We start from the raw sequence: 20112 nt of genomic DNA on the forward strand, positions 1-20112 counted from the left end.
TAGTGCCCTAGGAGCCAAATGAAGATAATGTTTCAGTAAGAGTGATTAAGCACTGATGATGATACAAGTCAGCTGTGCACAGAGAATGACCACTGGATATAGCATCATGGAGGTCATCAGGGACCTTAATAAAAGCAGTTCTGATGGAGAGGTGAGTGCTAAAATGTGACTGGAGTGGGTCATAGCATAAAGATCCCTTCCTCAGGTCACTGAACTAGGGTAATTTCCCCCCAAAATCTACTTGTATCTCTCTTTTATCTTTACACTTGACTTTCTTTTTAGTTTACCTGTTTTCTTTTTATTTTTTAAGATTTTATTTGTCAGAGAGAGAGGGCAAAGCAGGGGGAGGAGGAGGCAGAACAGGCAGAGGGAGAAGCAGAGTCTCTGATGAGCAAGGAGCCGAATGTGGGACTGGATCCCAGGACCCTGGGGTCATGACCTGAGCTGAAGGCAGATGCTTAACCAACTGAGCCACCCAGTAATCTGGAGAGTTAATCTGTTTTAGTAGCCATTTCTTCCATTATATGTTAAGTTGTGGGAGAACAGGATCAGGTTAGTTTTATTCATTGTCATCCTCCCCGGCACAAAGCAAGTGCCTGAGACACAACAAATGCTCAAGTCTTCCCTGGTAAACTTTTCAAGGCTTCTCAGAGGTAAAAGTCTGATACCCCTTAGCTTACAGGATGCACTGTATGTCTGTCTTCATATCCTTTTTGTCACCTGACCCCCCCCTTCCCAAAACATCCCTGCACTTTCATTTTTAGGGCCTTTGTATTGCTCTAACAAAATATCACAGACTAGGTAGTATAAACAACAGAAATTTATTTCTTCTAGTTCTGGAGGCTGTAAAGTCCCAGATCAAGTCATCAGCGTGGTCATGTTCTGGTAAAAGCTCTCTTCCTCATATACAGTCTGATCCTTTTTGTTCTGTCCTCATATGGCAGAAGGGATAGGGGTTATCTCTGGGGCCTCTTTTATAAGGTCACTAATTCCATTCCCAAGGGCTCTACCCTCACGTCCTCATCACCTCTCAGAGGCTGCATTTCTTAATACACCACTCTTGGCATTAGGTTTTCAACGTATGAATTTTGAGGGATGCAAATATTAAACCTAAGAGCCTTATGCTTAGAAAGACTTTGTTAATGCTCCACTTTTGCTATATTGAAATTGTTCATAATTTTTGAACAAGGGGCCTCACAAATTAAGTAGCTGCTCCTGAGTGAAGTGATAGATATACAGAGCTATGGAGCATCATCCTTTAACTGTCGCTTGTTGGTTCACACAAATATTTATTGACTGATTACTATCTTCTGAGGTAGCCAAGTGTAGTGGGGGGGGGGAGGCATGGCCACTCCAGGCAGGGGAGACTAGGAGCAAAGACTCTGAAGACAGAAACAGAATGGGGTGTAGAAGGACAACAATGGCCTTATTACGGTCTTTCTCTTTAAGTTTGTGCTCTCCCTTCATAGTCTATTGCCTCCTGTTGTCCACATCTCTTCTTTCTATCTTTTAAAGTGTTTCTTTTTAAGAGTAAAAAAAAAAAATTATTTGAGAGAGCGGGAGTATGAGACAGCACACAGTGGAGGGGAGGAGAAGAGGACCAGAAGGAGAGGGACAAGCAGACTCTTCGCTGAGCAGGGAGGCCAAGGTGGGGCTTGGTCTCAATACCTTGAGATCATGACTTGAGCAGAAACTGAGAGTTGTCGGATAACCACTGAGCCACCCAAGTGCTGGATCCACATCTCTCAACAAGCACAAACCCATAGTACTTTGAATTACGGTGGGCACATTCACCTGTGGACGTTAACTTGGCACTGTCCGGGGATGAGTGCTGAGCCGAGTGCTGTAGGGAATACCAGTTCTGTCTTTCTGGAGTTTGCATTTCCTGGGGGAGAGGGAGATGTGAGTAGTAGAGTGTAAATATGTTGAGGCCAGTCTTCCTAGCACCCTGCTCAGTAATGGCTCAGCACCAAGGTGGCAGTGGGTATGGTCTTGCTTTGTTTTGGATTTCTAGGCCAATATTGAAATCAGTCTTGTTCATCATCCCATGATGAAGGAGTTGAAACCTCTTTAGGGTTTTCTATACCAGGCTGATAATTAGTATGTAATTGTTTTGTTTGTTTTTTGTTTTGTTTGTTTTGAAGTTTTTTTTAGTGCATTCGCCAGGAAGATAAGGAGTGGGAATAACATTCTCTAAATGGCTGGAGGGATAGGGATAGCAGCCGGGTCCATCGCGTGCGTGCGTGCGTGTGTGTGTGTGTGTGTGTGTGTGTAGGGGCCCAGTCTCAGGAGGGGACGCTCCTGTGACAGGCTTCTTGAGCAACAGGAGGGCTCTTGGCTTCCGGATCTGTGAAGTGAGGGGATGGGTTAGATGACTTCAAGGAAGCCTCCCACATTACACTGTAAAATCCCTGGGAGTCGGATTCTGGCAACACTCCGCTTCAGCTGCGAGGCCACTTTCCTTCCGTAAAACAAATGGGTGGGCCTAGAGTACTTTTCTGGAAGCCTGTTACTCGGAATCACCTGTGGCACTCCTCAGCGGAGCGTCCCCAGGACTGCGTCGCCTCACCAGGTCCGGGACTCACCGGCTGGGGGAGGAAGGTGTGGAGCCAGCGCGGGCAGCATCCTGAGCCTCACCTGTGCGCGGAGCCGTGACTCACCTGCCCTCCCCCGCTCCCGGGCTGTTCCAGGAGTCACCGCTCCTCCTTCCTCTGGGAAGGCGGGGATCACTCCCGGCCTGAACGCCCATTAGGGGCCTGGGATGAAGTAACTCGGGGGCACAGGGCGGAAAGCAAGAGATCCTCTTGCGAGTTCCGGCTTGGCGTCGCCAGGGTCTCTCGGCCGGGGCCTACCCCCAAAGCGAGGTAAAGCGGGGCGGCGGCGGGAGGGGCCGAGAAGAGCGCTCCGGGGGGAGGTGCTCGGAAGGGCGGGCGGGGCCGGGGCCGCGGGCGGGGGCCTCCGGCGGGGGGCGGGCCGGGGGCGGGGGCGCCTGGCGGCCCATTTCCTCCTCGGAGTCGGACTGGAGGGAGACAAAGCGGCGACCGTCGGCTTTGGGCCTCGGGAATCTTCCTGCGCTCGCCCCACTCGCCGCAGGTAACTCTCTTCAGGCGGGCGCCGGCTCCGAGCTGAGGGGGCTCTTCCTGCATGCCTGCGGGCGGGCGGGCGGCGGTCTCCCCCGCGACCCCGCCCTGAATCGGGCTCTTGGTGGGTTGCGGTGCGGCGTCCGGCCCGCTGCTTCCCTTGCGGGGCCCCTGGCCAGCGCTCTGGCCCGGCGGGCAGGGCCGAGGCTTCCTGGCGCTCGGGAAGTTGAGGGGCCGCGGAGGCTGGAGCTGAGCGAGCGGCGGGCCCCGCGCGGATGCGGCGCTTTCTCTCGAGAAACTTTCTCGCGGTTTTTTAAACTTTATCCCGGCCGACTCGGTGCGCGCGCCGGGTCCCCTCGGCCGCCTTCCCCTGTGGAGGGGAGCCTGCGCGCTGTTTCCGGTGCGGGAGTGGCGGGGAGCTGAGCTTCCTTGTGAAGTGATTGTGGTTTGTGGTTTCCGTGGTCGCACCCTCCTCCCCCTCCCCCCGCCACCGAAACTTGTTGGTCTGGTGGACTTGAGGTTGGCTGAGGCCGCGCTCCGGCTTGCGGGGCCCCGCGCGAGGGTGCGAGTGGGGTGCCGCCTTTCTCTGACCGGGTCTGGCTGGGAAGGTGCGCCACACCCGAGTGGACTTTTGGCGTGTACCGAGTTAACCTTTGTTGTGAAATTACTCAGACTTCTTGTGCTAGTGGATAGGACGCGCCTCACTCTGGTTCGTCCTTTTTTTTGCCCGGGGGGCGTTGAACTCCTTCTTGTTGACTTTTAAAAGAGTGTGCGTGTGTGAAGCACTTGTTGGAAAAAATGTGGACCGACCGAATGCCTGACCCTGGCTCGCCAGGAATGGCTTCCCAACAATGCAAGCGGCAGTTGGCTGGAGCCAGGATTGGCAGACACCCTCTTATGTCCTCCTGCGTCTTTGGAACAGTTTGTTTATTTATTTATTTATTTATTTATTTTTAGTGTTTGTTTTCAACAGATTTTACAATTTAGAAGAATGAGTTATGTGAAGTTCCCAACTAAATTAAGGACATTTCGTATTTACGTTGAAGGAAACGGTTACATCATTGTATTGTTGCAACAGGATAACCATTTCCATGAGAGGATATTTTATTTAGCAGTGACTTTTGAAGTGACTGTACAGGTTTATGTTACTTTAGGAAAATGTAAGTTAAATTCATTAGGCGGTGTTATTTTGTTTTACAAGACGAAAGAAATTATCCAAACCTCTGCTTAATTATGTACCCTTTTTGACTCTTACTAAGTTAAATAATTTTTATCCGCTTTTTCTTTTTTTTAAGGGCCCACCCATGACTTAAGATAAAGGCTGTGTTCCCAAGAGCTCTTAGTGTAGTGTAGGGAAGGCGTATACGCCCCCATGGAGTGTAAGGCACTGTTAAAAGTGCCATAATAGTACTTGTGCATGGGTCATATCTTCTTTACTACTAAGGATAGAAAAACAACAACAACAACAAAACAAAACAACAAAAACCCAAAACTTGTGAAAGCATGGAGAGGGGCCTAATAAGTTCTGTTTGGAGAAGTCCAGGAAGGCTCTGGAAGGTGGTGGCTTTTGAACTGAATGAAACTTGATAGGGTTTTTTCAGTGGAGGAAGCATAAAGGGGGATAGGAGTTGGTGGAATTATGACCTGACTCTTCTGATTTTCCTTACATTTTTGGCTCTTGCTTCTCAGCACCCCCCCCCCCCCTTTCAGTTCACTCAGACCCAGGATTCTAACATATCTCAGCCTTTGACACTGTTGAGGTGGCATCACCTTCATTGCCATCATCATCTCATTCTTAGAGTGAGTTAGAGATCAGGGGTGCCCTCTCCCTCTAAGTTGAGACTCTCTTCTCAGTGCAGTTTCCATATCTTCAAACTTAGGTGCTCAAGTCCAAGTTTCTATTTTGATAGTGGATGTCTCACCTCACCTACATGGTCACCTTGCTCCAGAGAGCTGAGTGTCCCAGGTGCTTCTCAAACTCAGCATGCCCAAAATGAGACACCTTTGTTTTCTGGAAACCTAAACTGTATGTGGAGATGAGCAGTAACTGGTAGGGTCCTGGGATTTTTTGAGAAAGTAATAGGCTGAGACCTGACAGACAGACCTGGTTGTCGCAGGTGGTGGTATGCGTGGTGGTGAAGATCTGGACCAAGGGAACAGGGTCCTCTGCTGGTGTAAAGGTCCTGAGACAGGAATGAACTTAATGTGTTTTGAGACCTAAGACCTGTGGGGAGAAGGCCTCACATGAGATTGCCAGGGAACACCGGGTCATATGTTTGGATCTTCTTCTAAGATCTGTAAGAAGCCATTGTAGGGAGTTTTATGATCTGATATTTTAAAGGAAGATTGTGGGAGTGAGGTGGTGTGGATGAATAAACTGTTTTGGTGAAGTGAGACAGGATTTAAATATGGTTTGGTTGTAAGAGGCCTAGGCTTATCTTTGACTTGTTTTCTCAGTAATGACCCCCCCCCCCCATGTCCCTTTCATGATGAACTTTTTTTTTTTTTTTTAAAGATTTTATTTATTTATTTGACAGAGATCACAAGTAGGCAGAGAGGCAGGCAGAGAGAGAGAGAGGAGGAAGCAGGCTCCCCGCTGAGGAGAGAGCCAGATGAGCCCCTTGATCCCAGGACCCTGGGATCATGACCGGAGCCGAAGGCAGAGGTTTTAACCCACTCAGCCACCCGGGTGCCCCTCATGATGAATTCTTAGTCACATCTCAGGACTCAAGTTAGGCCTTTCCTTTATGGTAGCAAACCTCTTCGCACCAGGAGGTGTGTTCCCACTTCATTATACTGTACCTTATATTACTGTTATCCCTGTTTGCCTTTTCTGCTACAGAGTGGACCTGTGAGGCCCCAGATAGCCTTAGTCTTTGACTTGGTACCTGGCCTGGAGGGCAAATTAGTTACTGTCGAATGAAGGAGGAAAAACAGTCTTTCCCGTCTTAGGTCTAACTTGTGGGTGGAACTGTGAAGGGTGAGGCAATAGTCAGATTATGGAGAGCCTCAAATTGAAAACCATCTCCATTCCATTCTTCTTTCTTTTCTACCCATATCTAATCAGAGGTGAAAGCCTCTCCATCCAATGTTCATGTTACATTAATTCCTTTTTTCTGTTTGCTCTGTTTTCACTGCAGTTTAGATGATCTTCCCATCTTTGAACAATTGAAACTACTTGTAGTTCTCTGGATAAATTGTTGTTTTTGTTTTCTTTGGTGCCTTTTTCATATTTTTTCCTTTTCCTGGAGCTGTTCTCTCTCTTTTTTTATTCCTCTGACAAACTCATTTACTCTTTTTTTTTTTTTTTTTTTAAGATTTTATTTATTTATTTGACAGGCAGCGATTACAAGTAGGCAGAGAGGCAGGCCGAGAGAGAGGAGGAAGCAGGCTCCATGCCGAGCAGAGAGCCTGATGCGGGATCGATCCCAGGACCCTGGGATCATGAACCGAAACGAAGGCAGAGGCTTTAACCCACTCAGCCACCCAGGCGCCCCAAACTCATTTACTCTTTAAAACCTACCTTAGATGTCACTGTCTCTGGGTTTTCTTTTAGAACTCAGTGCTTCTTGGGTAGCTTGTACATACTCTTTGGTTGTATCTTTCATACTGTTTGGTAAATATTTTTATGTCTGTCTTTTTCCCGGCTGGGGGTTCTTGGAAATGGGGCCTGGGCTTTTATTTTTCACAGAACTTTGAAAAAATTAAAGTATAATATACCTGTAGAAGTGTGCTCAAATCATGAGAATACCTGCCTAATGCTGTATTTGAGTGAAGACCACCCACATCCACTCTCTAGACCAAGAAACAGTAAATTATCAGTCAGTACTCCAGGAATCCCAGGTCACCACCTGTCCCTCTGCTCCCTTCACTTTTTAATCTGAGATTTGGAAACATTATGGTTGCTCATTTGCTCTGTTAGTGTTTGCCACAGTTAGTGGAATGTTTTCCTATCTTCCCCTCCACCTTTCAGTCTTTTACACCCGAGTAGTACTCCTGTTCATTTGAGAAACTTACTGCTCTCTCCTTGCTGAACTGATCAGACTCTTAGGTTTGCATTTAAGTCCAAAATTCTGGCTCTGAATTCATTTGTTCAACTTCATTTTCTTTCTTTCATCCCCCCCCCACCCCAAGATTTACTTATATAGAGAGAGAGAACGTGAAGAGGGGGCATGGGAGGAGCAGAGGGTGAGGGAAAGAATCCTCAAGCAGACTCCCCACTTAGTGCAGAGCCCGATGCTGGGCAGGTCTCACAACCTGAGATCATGACCTGAGCTGAAACCAAGAGTCGCTCAACTGACTCAGCCACCCAGGCATACCTCAGCTTCATTTTCTACTGTAAATGTTGCTACATGTCCTCTGCACCTGCCAGGCATTCGTACTGGAGTGCCTCATCCTTCTCTTGACATGAATGCTGTCCATTGATGAAAGCTGGTTAACGTTTGTTTGTTTTTTTTTTTTCCTGTTGCGACATTTGTCACCATTGCTGAAAGTGATCTTTAATTTACTGGGAATTCTAAAATTTGCCTCTGACTATGACATTGTCACTCCTGATCCTGTTTGTGTGTGTGTTTTGGTGGTAAAATATATGTAACAAAATTTACCATTTTAACATTTTCATATACACTTCAATGACATTGAGTACATTCATATTTTTGTTTGCTCATCGCCACCATCCATATCCAAAACTTTTTTCATTTTCAAAAACGGAAACTCCATATACATTAAACATTAACGCCCCATTTTGCCTCCCTTCAGCCTCCTGACCATTATACTTCCTCTTTGAAGTTGACTACTGTAGGCACCTCATGTAGGTTGAATTATACAGTATTTTGTTCTTTTGTGAATGGTTTATTTTCCTTCGTATAATACCTCAGGGTTCATCTGAGTTGTAGCATGTGTCAGAGTTTCCTTCCTTTCTTGGAAAGATACACTAGTATCTGTTCATCTGTTGGTGGACACTTCGGTTGGTTCCACTTTTTGGCTGATAATAATGCTGATATGAAATGGGTGTACAAGTATGTATTTGTGTCCCTGCTTTAACTTCTTTTAGATATGTACCCAGAAGTGGAATTTGTTGGTCATAAGGTAATTCTGTGTTTATAGTGTTTAGGAACTGCTGTACTGTCTTCTACAGTAGCTATACCATTTTGTATGTTTACTAGCAGTGTATGAGGGTTCCAGTTTCTCCATATCCTCACCAACAGTTATTTTCTTTCTTTCTTTTTTTTTTTTTTTTTTAAACTAGCCATCCTAGTGGAAGTAAGGTGATACTTCTTTGTGGTTTTGCTTTGCCCTTCTCTGATTAGTGATGTTGAGCACCTTTTCTTGTGATTATTGGCCATTTGTATATTTTCTTTGAATACGTTTCTGTTCAAGTCCTGTGGCAATTTTATTTGAGTTGTTCATTTTTTGTTGTTCAGTTTTAGATGTTCTTTGTGTGTTCTGGATTCTTAAATTTATTTTATTTTTCTCCCTTTTATTATTGTAAGATTTCATTTATTTATTTGGAACAGAGAGATACAGAGTGAGAGAGAGAATGAGCAGGGGGAGAGGCATAGGCGGAGAGAGAAGCAGAATCCCACTGAGCTGGGAGGCTCCATCCCAGGAACCAGAGGTCACTCCTTGAGCCCACGGCAGATGTTTAACCATCTGAGCCACCAGAGCATCTCTTCTGGATTTTTAAAAATTTCCAGTATAGTTAATATAAAGTGTTACAGTTTCAGCTATATAGTGAAGTGATTCAACAGTTTTATATATTACTTAATGCTCATTATAATAAGTGTATGCATGATCCCATTTACTGATTTCATTCATCCTCCCACCCACCTCCCCTCTGGTAACTTATCAGCTTGTTTTCTATACTTAAAAGTCTGTTTTTCGGTTCTCTCTCTTTTTCTTTGTTTTGTTTCTTAAATTGCACATATGAATGAAATCATATTTTATTATTTGTCTTTCTCTGACTTATTTTGCTTAGCATTATATTTTCTAGATCTATCCATGTTGAAAATGATTACAATTCCATTCTTTGTGATGGCTGAGTAATACTCCACATTTTTTTTCTTTTTTTTTTTTTTTTAAAGATTTTATTCCTTTGACAGAGAGAGAGAACACAAGCAGGGGGAGCAGCAGGCAGAGGGAGAGGTAGGATGGGGGGCTGGATCCCAGGACCCTGGGACCATGACCCGAGCCAAAGGCAGACGGCTAACCAACTGAGCCACTCGGGGAACCCTGAGTAATATTCCATTGTATATATGTGTGTATATACACACACACACACACACACACCCATCTTCTTTATACATTCATCAATCAGTTGACACCAGGGCTGCTTACATAATTTGACTATTGTAAATAATACTGCAGTGAACATAAAAATGGATGTATCTTTTTGAAGTAGTGTTTTCATATTCTTTGGGTAAATATCCAGTAGTGGATATATAGTTTGAGTAGTAATCCCTTTTTAGTGTGTGATTTGCAAATATTTTTCTCCCAGGTTTTGGGTTCCCTTTTCACCCTGTTGGTGCACAAAAGTGAAATTTTGATCAAGGTCTGTTTACCTGTTTTTTTCTTTTGTTGTCTGTGATTTTTGGTGTCCTATATAAGAAGTCATTGCCAAATCCAGTGCCAGGGAGCTTTTCTCCTCTGGGTTTTTTTTTTTTTTTTTTTAATCCCCTCAGCTAAATTGGATACCCTGAGGGCAGGAACTAAATTAGTATTCTAGGCCCTTTACCCTCCAGCACAGTGAAGGCGTGGTGAACAAGGAAAAAGTAGGGAAAACATTTTTTTTTTTAAATTTTAATTTTTAAAACGTTTTAACAATAAAGAGTTATGTTTAGAGTATTTCTTGCTGTTGCTGATTTGTCATTGATTATGTCTGTCTCATGAATTAGGATGATAATGTGTTTTTAGTTTTTAATCTTAAGAATCCTAGTTGGAGAGTTTAGAGTTCGAACTTCATCATCTGTGTAATGAATAAGAGAATTTATAAAGGATATTTAACATCTAATGTGATAAAATGCTAATTTATTCTTTCAGTCCTGAACAGGAAATGTGTTATCCATATTAAGTGGGTTGTCTTATAAGTAAAACTGGTGAACTAGTTCAGTATTTAAATAGCATTAAATTGCTGGCTTACCTTCCTTTAGACTCTTCTAGACTGTAAATTCTTTTTTTTTTTCTTTTTAAAGATTTTATTTATTTATTTGACAGAGAGAAATCACAGGTAAGCAGAGAGGCAGGCAGAGAGAGGAGGAAGGCTCCTCGCGGAGCAGAGAGCCTGATGCGGGGCTCGATCCCAGGACTCTGGGATCATGACCTGAGCCGAAAGCAGAGGCTTTAACCCACTGAGCCACCCAGCCACCCCTAGACCATAAATTCTTTTGCGAGATGCCGAGCTCCTTCAGGGTGATTACTTTCTTCTGAATCTTTGAATCCTGTGATACCTGACTTATTTCTAAACCCATAGCAGATATTCTTCAATAAATACTGGATTAGTTAGAGTAGGCATGCATAAGCTATATATAGGATTGTGGCAGAGGATGGAGGCATAACTTTACCTCCACTTCATTAAAGGTTTTTTTGGTAATAAAACTCATAGTACCTAGAGATAAATATTGCTGACATTTTGGGGTAGATCCTCTAATCTTTTTTCTAGACATGTATATTGTCAGTAACTTTATAAAAATTAGTTTTTACTTCATATGCTCTTTTGGAATTTACTATTTATTATAACTTGAACATTTTCCCTATTAGTAAGCTAAGATTAACCTTTTATTTTTTGTATCAGAAAAAAGAACTGCCAGATGAACTAGGCAATGACCTCAATTTTAAGAGACATCCAGATTTCAGAGACTTAAAAATGTGAAATATGTATGTGTTAGAACTGATGACAGGGGCGCCTGGGTGGCTCAGTGGGTTAAGCCGCTGCCTTTGGCTCGGGTCATGATCTCAGGGTCCTGGGATCGAGTCCCGCATCGGGCTCTCTGCTCAGCGGGGAGCCTGCTTCCCTCTCTCTCTCTCTGCCTGCCTCTCCGACTACTTGTGATTTCTCTCTGTCAAATAAATAAATAAAATCTTAAAAAAAAAAAAAAAGAACTGATGACATATGATTAATTGCACAATAGTAATATAGCATATTAATGATCCCTTACTGTTCCATTATGTAGCTCCCCCTCCCTTTTTTTTTTTTTTTAAGATTTTATTTATTTGACAGAGAGAGACAGACATGGAGAGAGGGAATACAAGCAGGGGGAATGGGAGAGGGAAAAGCAGGTTTCCCGCTGATCAAGCCCCAGGTTAGGCTCCCCCTCTGCAACTGCCCACCAGTTGTGGGGGGGCTGTCTGACTGTCCCTCTCTCATATAAATAAATAAATAAAATGTTAAAAAAAAAAGTCTAGTTATACTTTATCAACGTGGCTTATATGGTACATTAATTTTTAATTTTTTGTTTGAGAAACTGTCATACTTACCATATTAGGTTCCTGCTGGCAGTACACAAGGGCTCTAATTTTTCCACATCTTTGACAGCACTTGTTATTTTGGTTTTTTGATGGTAGCCATTGAGCATGAAGTGGTATTTCATTGTAGTTTTGATATGCATTTCCTTGATGATTGGTGATGTTGAATATCTTTTCATATGTTTATTGCACATCCCTGTATGTCTGGAGAAATGTCAGCTTAAATCTTTTGGACATCATTGGGTTGTTTGTTTTCTGGTATTTGAGTTTTAGGAGTGCTCTATTTTTTGAGTATTAATCCTTATCACATATATGATTTGCAGATATTTTCTTCCATACCCTGGGTTTTCTTTTCACCCTGTGACCCTGTGGATAGAGTCCTTTGATACACAAAAGTTACTTTGATGAAGTTCAATTTACTTGTGCCTTCAGGTGCCCTGTGCAGGAAATAATTTCCAAATCCTGTGTCATAAAATGTTCTCCCTGTGTTTTCTTCCAAGAGGTTTATAGTTTAAATTATTAAATTTAGGTCTTTAGCCCATTTTGAGTTCATTTTTCTGTGTGATAATAGGTAAGGATCCAACTTCATCCTTTTACACGTGGACATGCAGTTTACTCCGCAGCATTTGTTGGAAAGACTGTCATTTCCTCATTGAATGGTCATGATACCCTTACTGAATATCATTTCACTGTAAATGTGAGCATTTGTTTCTGGATGATCTATCTGTTCTGTTGGTCTGTATGTCTTTATGCCAGTACTACATACATAATAGTATGCCAGTACTATTTTGATAATTGTAGCTTTGTATTAAACTGATGTTAAATTAGCTCTTGAAGCTAGTAATATTTTGTACATTTATATTCTGTGGTTCCGTTGTATGTATATGCTGTTGAGAAAATAAAATAAATTCATTTAACTTATATACATCTTGATTGTGGAGATGATTACTCTGCTGTCTGAGTTTGTTAAACCTTATGTATGGAATAGTACACCAGAGTCCATTTTACTGCATGTGAAAGTGATAAAATAGGTAAAAAATAATTGTATCCAAGGCCAATTATCGTTTCTGCTTTTCTCAGCTCAAATCATTTTTTCCTTGTGAGTGATTGTGAAGACACACCTTTAAAAAGTATTCAAAGAACTTTGGTTATAATGTATATGTTGGAGGATTTAAGTCTTACTAGTTCCTTCTGTTTTCTTTCTTTTTTTTCCTTCTGTTTTCTTTTAAGAAAAAAAGTTAAAGTTGCGACTAGTGGCTCAGTCAGTTGGGCGTCTCCTTTGTCGTGGCACTGGGTGTGGTCCCAGGGTTCTGGGATCCAACCCCTGCTCAGGGTGGAGCCTGCTTCTCCCTCTTCCTCTGTCCCTTCCCTCTGCCTTTGCGTGCGAGTGCACGATCTCTCTCTCTTTCTTTCTCTCACTCCTGTGCGTACTCTCTGTCAAATGAATAAAAAAGAACAATAAAAAACAACAACAACAAAAACATAAGTTAAACACATTAGGCATCTGGGAGAGCCTCTCCGAGCAGCAATTCCTAAAATTCGGTCAGATGCCAGTGTGCTAGCTTCCAGACCTTGAGGGTGTTGTTCCTGTAGTGTGTTCTTTAGCTTAGCCCCCCACAACGTGGGCCTGGCTTGAAGGTGAACAATTTGCCTTGACTTGCCCTGCCTCATGATGTTTGTTCACTTGCAAGAACACTATACTAAATTTATGCATTATTGAAAGTTCAAAATGTGCAGAAATACCATGCTTCAGAATAAAACTTCAACATTGCCCTTTCTCTCTTAGAGCCTCTAAAATGTTCATTATTTTCATCTTTAGTTTTTTTTTCTATGTCAAACTTTTTCTCCATGTGCAAGCATGCCCCCAACCCCATTTCTAATGGAGCTTGAAATTAACATGCATTTCTATTTACTTGTTGATGGACTGTCATCTATCAACCCCACTTTTTTTTTTTTTTAAAGATTTTATTTATTTATTTGACAGACAGAGATCACAAGTAGGCAGAGAGGCAGACAGAGAGAGAGAGAGAGGAGGAAGCAGGCTCCCTGCTGAGCAGAGAGCCCGATGGTGGGACTCGATCCCAGGACCCTGAGATCACGACCTGAGCCGAAAGCAGAGGCTTAACCTTCTGAGCCACCCAGGCGCCCACAAACCCACTTTTTGATTGTGATTTAATTTTTGCTTTTTCAGTGGCTCAGGGTTATAGTAATGCACATAATGTAAATATGATTTGAAAGGCAGGTTGGAGTGTTATGTTATATTTATTTGCTTATTTATTTATTTAAAGATTTTATTTTATTTATTTGACAGAGAGAGTGACAGCTAGAGAGGGAACACAAGCAGAGGGAGTGGGAGAGGGAGAAGCAGGCTTCCTGCCAAGCAGGGAGCCCAATGCGGGGCTGGATCCCAGGACCCTGGGATCGTGACCTGAGCTGAAGGCAGACACTTAATGACTGAGCCACCCAGGCTCCCCTTGAGTGTTACTTTAAGTGTTTGTAATAAAGATTGATCATTTGGAATGTGATGTAGTTTTTAAAATTCCTTGTCATCTGTCCCCTGTTACAGTTGTAGTATAGGTAGAGCAGGAATTACATTGTGGAAGTTGTTATGATTTTATGCTGTAACCTTTTTTTTTTTTTTTAAAGATTTTATTTATTTATTTGACCGAGATCTCAAGTAGGCAGAGTCAGGCAGAGAGAGAGAGGAGGAAGCAGGCTCCCCGCCAAGCAGAAAGCCCAATCCCAGGCACGACCTGAGCTGAAGGCTGAGGCTTAACCCACTGAGCCACCCAGGCGCCCCCCCCCCCCCCCGCTTTTTTTTTTTTTTTTTTAAGATTTCAGGGGCTTTATAGAAGAAACAAACTCTCATTTGCTTTAGAAGTTTTTAATGAATAATGTAGTCCAATATAATTTTGGTGTTAAGTAACTGGTCATACTCCTTAATTGCTAACTTAAAGGCTAGTTCTTTCCTGGATTGCTTAGTTTGGCTACTGCCATTTTATTGTAGTGAGCTGTAGATTTCCCTTGTTTTCTTATTCTGAGATTTGATTAGTAAATATTGTCATAAATAAGTGGACCATCAGTTGCATTTTGAAAGTGTGTTATTGCTATGGTTTTTTGCTTAATATTTGGCATTATGAATTGAAAATGGGAGTTAGAAGCCTGTTAATTATCAGGTTACATAATCCTGTACTGGTTTATTAACCAGGTAGGACTGCAGACTGTTCTTGAAATTGAAAGTGCTATCATAACTCAGGAAATGTGGCCCATTTCAAGTGACATGAAGGACAAGAGCCTTTGCTAATAGTCCATTTACCCTGTGCAGTTCTGAAACATGCTTTTCTTTCCAAGCAAACATGTATTATTACTATTCTCCCATAGTGTGTTGAATATTTCATTATGTTAAATATTTCAATGTTAATCTAGACTCTTAATCGTGGTTTGTGAAAAATGATAGTGTTGTGAATAAGGCAGAAACTGAAAGGGTAAGTTATTTGTCAGTGTTCATGGGGTTTGCTCTTCTGGGGTTTGATCTCTGAATTGGCAAAGGTTTCTTAGAATTCATCTGTTATCATTTTCTTGCTTCCTTGGACCTGGGGTCATCATGTTCTCAGAAAAGCTGTAGTCTGACTTTGAAGTATATCTTTAGAAACCTGTCATTTTGCAGAGAAGCTGCTAAATGAAATGTGAGCTTGATCCCTTGGGAGGAGGGGGAAAAAAACCAAGGGAATGGAAGATGGCAATATCTGAGAGAAATTTAAACTTCTTTCTAGTCATTAAGACCAGTGAAAGATGGAATGTTTTCTAGTTTGTCTTTTTTGAGGCAGGTCAAAGGCAACCTTTAGTTAGCTGTATCTTAGTAACAGTGGGAAGCGTTCAGTTAAATGCAGTATACATTCAAAGTCTGCCTTTCAAAGCAGGCGTTAGGAGATGTTAAGAATTTACAAGTCACCATTGCTAACCTCAAGAGTTTACAAACTAATGGGATTATTAGTCTAAGTAATCACTGGTAGGTAAGAATTAGGAATCTATAGTTTTGCTAATTTATAACACATTTAAAAAAAATTTATTAATTTTATAGAGAATTAGTGCCAGCGAGCAGGGGTAGGGAAGGACGGGTGGACAGAGAATCTCAAGCAGATGCCCCCCCCCCCCCCGTCCCCGAGTGTGGAGCCCTACATGGGGCTTGATCCCAGGACCCCGAGACCAAATTAAGACTTAAAATCAGTGGGGCACTTAGGTGGCTCAGTGGGTTAAGCCTCTGCCTTCAGCTCAGGTCATGATCTCAGGGTCCTGGGATCAAACTCCCTGCATCAGGCTATCTGCTCAGCAGGGAACCTGCTTCCCTCTTTCTCTCTGATTGCCTCTCTGCCTACTGGTGATCTCTCTCTCTCTCTCTCAAGTAAATAAAATCTTAAAAAAAAAAAAAAAAAAAGTTAAAATCAAGAGTCGGATGCTTAACCGACTGAGCCGCCCAAGCACCCCGAGAAAAACATTTATTTCTTCCACAAGTGTCTGTGTTGCTAGATGAAACCGGAAACTGTCAAGCCAGTTGTTGAACATTTATAGAATGTTGTTAGGTGTAAAATTACCATACTCAAGAAAGCCATGGTCACTGTGCTCAAAGGGAAGCTCCCAGTTTCCTGGGAAACAGATGCACTGACCTAGCGCTATAATGGAGATGCGTGTGAAGTGCTCGAGGGACTCAGAAAAGAGGTAACAGCTCTTTCTGTGGGATTAGAGGACATATGTGTGAGTCTTGAAGGAAGATGGAAAAGTCAGGAAAGGTGCTCTGGCCTAGAGAGGGTTTATAAAAAGGTCTGGACACATGCATGTGCATTGGAGAAGTTTCACAGAGTGGATGGAGGTGATGAGTCTCAGGCTAGTGCCGTTCAAGTTTGTTTATAGGCGTTTGGGCTTCATCCTGTTTGTGGTGGGGAAGTAGTCCCTCTTTTTTTTTTTTTTTTTTCAGGCGAGAGTAGACTTTATGGTAAGTGAGGCAGTCTGGATAATGATTGGAAATGAGAAGATATATATGTATATTTTTTAAAGACTTCTAGATATATTATTTATTTAAAAGATTATTATTTATTTGACATAGATCACAAGTAGGCAGAGAGGCAGGTAGAGAGAGAGAGGAGGAAGCAGGCTCCAGCAGAGAGCCCCATGCGGGGCTTGATCCCAGGACTCTGGAATCATGACCTGAGCGGAAGGCAGAGGTTTTAACCCACTGAGCCACCCAGGCGCCCCCAAGACTTCTAGATATTTTAAACCAGACCCAGGCCAGAGCCCTGAGATGAGAAGGGTTAGTAGAGTGAGGTATTTACTGAAGTAGAGAAGGGAGAGGAAAGAAGATGAAAGAAAGGCCGAGAATCTCAGTCTGGGGGAGCTGGTTGGGTGGAACTTTGGTCAGCAGAAATGGGGAATGCCAAAGAGGGAGTAGATTGGGAGGAAAATACTTGCCTTGTGGCCTGTGGAGTTTGAGGGACTTAGCTCTTCAGTTGCTTTGTGGGGGTTTGCTTCTTGTTTTTTTTTTTTTTTTTTAAGGTAGGTGAATGGGTGGGTGGGATTTTAGGAGTCCTCAGGCAGTGTTATAAACAGTAAGAATGGGCCCAAAGTATTTTTAAGTTAGGAAAGATAAAAGACCAACCTTGTAATACCTCCTAATTTCTTTGCCCATCTTTAAATGTTACTTTTTGCTATTTATTTTATTTGGTTTTTTACTTCTTGCCATTTAAATATTTATCTTCTGTGTTTTTCACTCATGCTTGTTTTTGGAAGGCTTCGAAGATCTTTGGTGCTGTTGTCTCCTCCTGTAACCTGAAACAGCTGCCTTACCCCCTCTTGTACAACAGATCCTCAGTGAGGACTTTCTCCCCTTTTGGGGACTCCCTCCTGGGTGCTGTTCTTGGGAGCTAATATTTCCGTAACCGTTTTCTGTTGTATTGTAACTATTTTCTTGTCTTGATTAAGTCCCCCCCCACCCCCCACCAGCTTTTTTTTCTTTGAAGATCTTCAGATGTACAGAAAAGTTGAAAGAGTATTGGAGTAAGCACTTGACTAGTCAGTTCACTTGGATTCTCCAGTTGTTAACATTTTTTGTATTTGCTTTGTTACTCCATAAACTTTTCTTGAGGCATTTAAAAGTAAACTGCAGATACCAGGGTACTTCAGCATGTAAGTCCTAAGAATAAGGACATTGCCTTTACCTAACTTCAATATCACACAAGACATTTTACTTTAATAAAATAACATAAAGAGTGTCACTGTGTCACTTCTCCCCAGAAACTTGGGAGAAATGCCAACTCTAGCATCCTACCCTAGACCTGATGTGGGAAATAAAAGCAAAAGAAAAATTAAATTTCCTTACTACTTACAGTACATTAATAAGTCCTTGAAACAGGCAGAGTGACGTTCTTCTAGGATCCGGGTAGCCTCAGTGTTAACACTTTGCTAAGGGCAAAAGGCAGTCTTACCCTGAAGCCCAGGTTCCTGTCAGTCTACTTTAACATATAAAAATTACTTTGGAAACTTCCTTTATCTCGACTCTCCCAAGATATATGTTGGCATTCATCCCCCAAGCATATGACCCACTGATACCCGTCTGAAGGGTCTCATGGCTAAGGTTTCATTAGACAGTAATAAATGACCTTTTCCTAGCAATAGCCCCCTCAAAGTCCTGTAAACCTTGCTATCTAAGTTCCTTAGAGACTTACGGTATTCCTAACCCCGCCTCAATTTGAAAGTATATAGTCAGCCAATCCTCACAGTCCCTGTGCAGCTCTTTTTGTCCATGTGTCCCGTCTCCATGCTTTAATAAAACCACCTTTTTGCATTGAAGAGGTCTCAATAATTCTTTTCTTTCTTCTTCTTTTTTTTTTTTTTAAGATTTTATTTATTTATCTGCCAGGCAGAGATCACAAGTAGTCAGAGGCAGGCAGAGAGAGAGAGGGGAGGAAGCAGGCTCCTTGCTGAGCCAAAGGCAGAGGGTTAACTGACTGAGCCACCCAGGCTCCCCAAGAATTCATTTCTTGGCTGTTGGCTTCGAACTCCCATCTTTGCTACATGAGACCTGAGTCAGAATTTGCCTTTTAACAGGGTTCCCAGAAATACTGATCTTATGGCGTGGTGCATATTTATATTAAATTTCATCAATTGTCCTAGTGATTTTTTTTTTTTTTTAAATAGGTTTTTTGTTTGTTTGTTTTTTGTTTTTAAATTCAGGAATCAGGGGTGTTTGGGTGGCTCAGTCAGTTAAACGTCTGCCTTTGGCTCAGGTCATGATCCCAGGGTCCTGGGTTTGAGCCCCATGTTGGACTCCCTGCCCAGTGGGGAGTCGGCTTCTTTCTCTCCCTCTGCCCCTCTCCCTGCTTGTGCGTAAGTTCTCTCTCCCCCCACCCCCCGCCACCTCAGATAAGTAAAATCTTTTTTATTTTTATTTTTATTTATTTATTTATTTTTTAAAAATATTTTATTTGTTTATTTGACAGAGAGCTAGAGAGAGAGCACAAGTAAGCAGAGCGGCAGGGAGTGGGGGAGAGAGAGAAGCAGGCTATCTGCTGAGCAGGGTGCCCGATGGTGGGGCTCGATCCCAGGACCCTGGAATCATGACCCGAGCCGAAGGCAGCTGCTTAACCAACTGAGCCACCCGGGCGCCCCAGATAAGTAAAGTCTTAAAAAAAAGTAAATGCAGGAACCAATAAAAGATCACATACTGTGTTTAGTTGTCATATCTCTTCAGAGTTTTTATTTCTGTCTCCTCCTTCTCCCTCCATGTCACTGACACTTGGGAAGAGTTAGGCCGATTTTGTAGATGCTCTATAGTTTGGATTGGTCTGATTGTTTCCATTTTTGGCCATACTATGTACGTAATGATGTTCCTTTCTGAGGGCATTGCAGCAGTTGTCACATTGTTCTCCTGGTGGTGATGCCAAGTTTAAACACTTGATGAGTTAGCATCTGCCACATTTCTCCCTTGTAAGTCTACCTGTTTCCTTTTGTCCTTTTGGGGTAGAAGAATTTCCTTTACCCTTCAGGGTTCTTCTAGCTGGACTAAGAATCAAATTGACATGAGACAAATTAATGGGAGAAAAATCCAATTTAATATTGTATTTAAGGGGAATCTATACAGACATGGAGATTCTAAAGATAGGCAACATAATGCCAATAAGAGTTGAGTACTGGGGAGGGGGGAATCTGAGGATACAAAGGGGAGAAAGACCAATAGCAGGAAGGTAAAAGGAAATATTTGGGAAACAAAGGTTGTGTTATTTATTTATTTTTTTTTAAGATTTTATTCATTTATTTGACAGAGAGAGCACAAGATGGGGAGTAGCAGGCAGAAGGAGAGGGAGAAGCAGGCTCCCCACAGAGCAGGGGGAACCCGATGTGGGACTCGATCCCAGGACCCTGGGATCATGACTTGAGCCGAAGGCAGTCATTGAACCGACTGAGCCACCCAGGTGCCCAAAGGTTGTCTTACAAAGTAGATAAATTTCTTTGGTAAAGAGGAATCTGTTAACAGCTCTCTCCCTAATATGAATAGGCAGTGGAGGGGGAGGTAAAGAACTTT

General features: G+C 42.7%; 1 protein-coding gene across 2 annotated transcripts in view; it reads left to right on the forward strand.

Moving 5' to 3' along the window:
- Positions 1 to 2974: 2974 nt before the first annotated feature.
- CTNNA1 (catenin alpha 1) overlaps positions 2975 to 20112 on the forward strand; it is a 182993-nt gene continuing 165855 nt past the window's right edge. Inside the window, exon 1 of one of the 2 annotated variants that reach the window (XM_059174693.1) lies at positions 2975 to 3093. The gene's annotated coding sequence lies outside the window, so the exon portion shown is untranslated. Of the gene's footprint in view, positions 3094 to 8140; positions 8169 to 20112 lie in introns of those variants that run through there. The other variant, XM_059174694.1, reaches the window with a different exon arrangement.

Source organism: Mustela lutreola, chromosome 5 (assembly GCF_030435805.1).
Source record: "Mustela lutreola isolate mMusLut2 chromosome 5, mMusLut2.pri, whole genome shotgun sequence".
In the NCBI taxonomy this organism is placed as follows: Eukaryota; Metazoa; Chordata; class Mammalia; order Carnivora; family Mustelidae; genus Mustela; species Mustela lutreola.